The following is a 5,759-nucleotide window of genomic DNA, read 5'->3' on the forward strand; positions in this document are numbered from 1 at the left end:
AGATACACTAGGCTTGTTTCAAAGCCTTATCATAGGTCCTTTGAATGAGTATCTCCTTCAGGTAAACATGCTCCTCTTAGAAACAACTCTAACCCCCTACAGTTTCTTTTGTTTTTATCCCTTTCCCTTGATCTCATAAGAATTTGATCTAATTACATACAAATTTTACTTGTATCAGTCAACTCAGGAAAAACAAGGGTTGAACGCATTCAAGAAGACCTTCATCCTCAACTCTCCAAAGTTTGGGACCACAGATAAATATATACAGGTTAACATAGGCTATGACTGATAAGAGGAAAATGATCAATATATTCTCCCACTGTCAAGCTTAAGAATCATATCTACAGGGCACCTGGGTGGCTCAGTTGGTTAAGCAACTGCCTTCGGCTCAGGTTATGATCCTGGAGTCCCAGGATTGAGGCCCACATTGGTTTCCCAGCTCCATGAGGAGTCTGCATCTCCCTCTGACCTTTTCCTCTCTCATGCTCTCTCTCACTGACTCTATCTCAAATAAATAAATAAATCTTTAAAAAATTATCTCCACATATCAAGGGTTTTACATCTACTTCTTCTGGTTTGGTACATGAGTGAAGGTATGTCTGTACACTCAGGATATGTTTTCACACCCTCATTCCCTAGCTCAGTGCATCTAAGCATTTCATCTCAAAGATCACAAATCAATATAAGGATATTTTTACACAAACCAACATACTGCCTACAAACCATCCCTCTTCCCCTCTGTCTCATTACCATGCAATTTCTCTTTCACTATTTCTCTCATGGGGAAGTCAATGTGACTCGAAGTGTCCACCAAGAGAAGCTAATACTGGGCTCAATATTAGCCTTCTCTGCAACAACAGTTGATAACTCTCCTGTGTAGCTAATTATTTCACATTTTGAAGAATCTTTTGTACAGCTTTGTCTTGAGGGAAGATTATGCACAGAAATTAAGCTCTCTGAATCTCTCTTCTTCTAAAAACGTCCATCCTGTTGCTGAACAGGCAGATAGGAAAGATGCTTTTTAATTATAAAACTGCACCTGTGCCATTCCTCCCATGTGACCTGGTCAAGGCAGGTTCGATCCTCCTCTTAAGTCCCCTTGCTCTGCGGGGTGGCAGGACCACAGAAATGCAGATATGACTGAGGGTGATGTAAATCTGAATATGCCCACCTCACCAAAAACCTACTGGACCTTGTCAGCAGTCATGTAACTAAAAGCAGCTTTGGAAAGGAACCAATGAAGCCACCAAAACTCTCAACAGTGTTGTCACTGCGTTCATCATGATGGCTGCAGATGCTGAGCCCCTGGAGATCATCCTGCAACTTCTGCTGCTGTGTAAGGATAAAAATGGGCCCTAGGTGATTGTGCAATCCAAGCATGCTATGGGGTAGGTCAGCAGGGTTTCTGAGCCTGTTGTTGCCTGCTCTGTCACCATCAAAGAAGGCTCTCAGCTGAAGCACCAGATCCTGTCCATTTAGCAGTCCACTGAAAGGCTCTTAGTCTCAACCAGTTGGCTCTGCCCCACTCTTCACTGAGTCCTTCCTCTAGCATTGTGAATCATATTCTGTATTTGCATTAGTTTCTCTAGCTACCTTCTCTTGTCACATTCTAGTATTAAATCTGGGTTTTGCATTTTTGTATTATTCTTCTTCTGTTTTTGTTGTTATCCATATATTAATCCACCATCCTACACCAATCACCCATTCTACTCTCTCTGCTTTTTATAAAATGATCTAATGCTGAAAACAGCGGTAAACAAAGTGTTGACACCTTTGAAAGACAAGGAAGAGGCAGGACAGAGATCTGGTTCCAACGTTCAGGTGCTAACTTCCTGTTTTATGTAGGACACGATGGTATCCCTTGTGCCTGAAACACGAAATCATTCCATATGTGGCTTCTCTCTGGGGGATTATGTATTATTTGTATTCTGTGAGGTTGTTCGGTGTATTCTGTGAGGTTGTTAGGTGTATGTCCAAGTGTCATTGCCAATATACCCCAAATGCCTGCTTTGGTAATGTGATGTTATTTTCCCTCTCCCCCAAGTCCCAAACATGCCCCTGAGGGTGGCACAGCAGCAGCATACCAAAGAGATGTGCTGCAGAATTCCAGAGGCTGCCTGGACAAGTTAGACATGAGGGAGCTGACATAGGTCTTGAAGGAGTCTGAGTGGCTAGGAAAAAGTGGGTTAGCTGATGCTGGAATGAAGTCTGGGCAAGTCATGGAGACCTGACTGGAAGCTACAGCAAAGATGCTGGAATCGAGGAAACATCCTCTCTGGTGGATGGGGATGTCTCCAGTGGACAACTCTGAGAGCCCTTACCTTGTTGCCTGCCATGATGTAGGTCAGATTTATGTATTCTTTATCACATCAGAAGGACAGTGCTAGTGTCATTCCTGTGAGCATCTTAATAAAGAAATATATCACACACACCCCAAAATTGCACCTGTCATGGTTGGTCCCTCTTTCTATTTCCCTCAATTCCTCTTTAGATTCTACTCTTCAGTAAAATATTTGTGTCAGAAGTTTTCTCTTACTGAAAATACTTCCACCCTTTTATTTTACGCCATCACTCTCTTATTCTCAAATTTCAATCATTGCATTGTCTTATCAAATCAATTCTTCACACAAAACCTTTTGATATGTTTGTCTCCATAATGGGAAGATTTTCCAAGATTCATGTGTTTCTGATTTTAATGCTCTCCAACTCATTTTAAACTTTTCCACTGTGTAAAACAGACATCTGGCCTCAATTATTCCTGCCCTATTTGAGAACTAAAACCTGTTTTAAGCAAGAGGAAGGAAATTTTGATCCTTTACCTCCAGGATTCTGGTGTGGTTCCCTCTCCTTCAGTATTATTTTTCTCCACATTTGAAAGAAACAGCCAATGCCTAGTCCAAGAGGCTATTCTGAGTCAGGAATATTCTGGCCCCATCCCAGGAGATGGTACAGAGAAGCAGAGAGCTACAAGTTCTGAGATGGAACTGTTCATGGACTGACCAGGTTGTGTGAAGAAATAGGAAAAGGGGATTAGTAAGAGAAATTCCTACTGGTAAAACAAAACAACACAAAAAAATAATCATCTTTTGGGAAGGGAAGCCAATATTATTTTAAATGAGATTTTAAAAACTCAGGGATCAGGGCTCTTCTAATTAGGTTAGAGTGATACTATCAAATATAAATAATTCTAGCTTTTTCATGACTCTACTAAGCAGGTATAGAGCATTACTGAGGAAGATGATTGTACTGTAAGTTGGGCTGACTTCTAGTTCTGGCCCTGTGAATGTAAGGCTGTGAACACACTGGCTAGCTGTTTACCCTCACAGGGTTGGTTCTCCACTGGCAGAATGAAGTAAATGATTCTCTCAAAGTTCTTTCCCACTTCTATACAAACTTATCATTCTGATCATCTTATTTGTTTAATATTTATTTATATTTCCTGTTTAAAGATGGTTCTCCCAGACCCTGGATGACTGAAAATGTTACATCTCCAAGAGGAAGGAGAGCAAACTCTGTAGAGACTTGGCTTCTGATGAACTCCTGAGAGATTCACAAAGTCACCAGGGTTTTCCAAAAATGTAGAGAAACAAGTGCACCGTCTTTTTCTCCAAACAAGCTCTCTCAGGTCATCAGGATTTCCTTATCAATGATACATGGTAATCTGAAATGTTTGTAACAGAAAGAGTGAAAATTTTTTCACTCTGCTAAATACCCACTTTTTATGTATATATAACTGGGTTATCACCAGGAAGTACATGTTTGTGGAGAAGATACTATTAAAACAATTTCTCTGTGTATTTGTGATGACTACTGTTTTGTTTCTTCTATGAACAATTCAATACCTATTTCTAGGAAATTCACTCATCACATATTTCCTGGGCTTTTCTATATGCCAGCCACTATTTTAGGCAGGTGATAGAGTGTTAGATAAAGTAGAAACGTTCCAATATCATAAACTTTAATTTTATATTTATAAAAAGCTATGAAATCCTCCCTATTTGTCCTATAGGATTTTCTTCTCCCTTTACTTATCTCTTCTTTTATTCTCCTAGTCTCTTTCTAATCCATCTTCATTCTTCCTCTTTCTTCTCTGCTTGTTCCTTACAGATGCTACTGATTCTGACTCCACTGCATTGATTGCACTCACAGTTCCATGTTTTGTATTGTGACTGTCTCATTTTAGAATAATTTAGATCATTGGGGCACCTGGGTGGCTCAGTGGTTTAAAGCCTCTGCCTTCAGCTCAGGTCATGATCCCAGGGTCCTGGGATCAAGCCCCAAGTCCAGTTCTCTGCTCAGCAGGGAGCCTGCTTCCCTTCCTCTCTCTCTCCGCATTCTTCTCTACTTGTGATCTCTGTCAAATAAATAAATAAAATCTTTAAAAAAAAGAATAATTTAAATCATTAATAAGTTATATTATGTTATAAGTAGAAGCTTAGAGTCTTTAAACTAATAGGTTCATGTAAGATATTGCTGCTTTAAAAAGTTAATTATCACTCAAACTCCAGGACACACATTTCAGCAGTACTAACAGTAATAAAATTTCCCAAATCTCACAAATTAATTCAGAGACTTTAATTCATTTTGTAATATGAAACACCCGCTTTTATGATGAGAGTCCTAAAGTATTAGGTTTATATGTTTCATCTCAGCTTAACAGAATAAAACATGTTGTCTTAAGAAGTCAACATAATTCTTCATCTGCAACTTTATTAAAAGCACTGAATTGGGTGGTGAGTTTATGAAATCACCAAACACCTTTTGCTTAGCAGCATAGAGGGTATTGCCATGAAATTTTCCAGGGATGATGTCATTAATTTCTCTTCCCCAAATTCTTTGCCCCTACGTCTTTGTAACTTGGATGATTTAAATATGGGTAAAAATTCCAGTGAGAGTAGTATGAATGTATTGAAAATGGTAAAACATAGAGGGGGATTACTGTCCATGATGGTGATATAGTAAGATCCTGAACTTACCTCCTCCTAAAAAATAACCAAGGGCTGACTTAGTACCTTCTGCATAACTAAAGATTGAAGGGTAAGAGAGAATAGCCAAAGGGAAGAGACAAATACACAGTAAGAAAGGAAACTTCCACTATTGATGTTGCAAAGTGCAGTGAAGAGGGATCATACTGAGGGAGTGGAAGTGCATTTATCTGCCCTGGGGCATAGTAAAACAGCCACAGTTTAAAAGAGCAACTAGTGGGACACCTGGGTGGCTCAATGGGTTAAAGCCTCTGCCTTCAGCTCAGATCATGATCTCAGGGTCCTGGGACCAAGCCCTACATTGGGCTCTCTGCTCAGCAAGGAGCCTGCTTCCCTTCCCTCTCACTCTCTGCCTGCCTCTCTGTCTACTTGTGCTCTCTCTCTGTCTCAAATAAATATATAAAATCTTTAAAATACATTTTTTTTAATTTTTTATTTTTTATAAACATATATTTTTATCCCCAGGGGTACAGGTCTGTGAATCACCAGGTTTACACACTTCACAGCACTCACCAAAGCACATACCCTCCCCAATGTCCATAATCCCACCCCCTTCTCCCAAACCCCCTCCCCCCAGCAACCCTCAGTTTGTTTTGTGAGATTAAGAGTCACTTATGGTTTGTCTCCCTTCCAATCCCATCAGAGAAACTAGTACACAATAGAGCCAACATCAGAACTTCATCGAGTGGCAAGGGAGCTGCTGGAACTATCTCTGGATTGGAGGAGCTAGCAAGTGCCATAGTTTACACTATCCCTCTACCTTGAGAGTGCAGA

The sequence above is a fragment of the Mustela putorius genome, unplaced genomic scaffold (genome assembly GCF_011764305.1).
Source record: "Mustela putorius furo isolate JIRA1106 unplaced genomic scaffold, ASM1176430v1.1 tig00003896_pilon_pilon_pilon, whole genome shotgun sequence".
Classification (NCBI taxonomy): domain Eukaryota; kingdom Metazoa; phylum Chordata; class Mammalia; order Carnivora; family Mustelidae; genus Mustela; species Mustela putorius.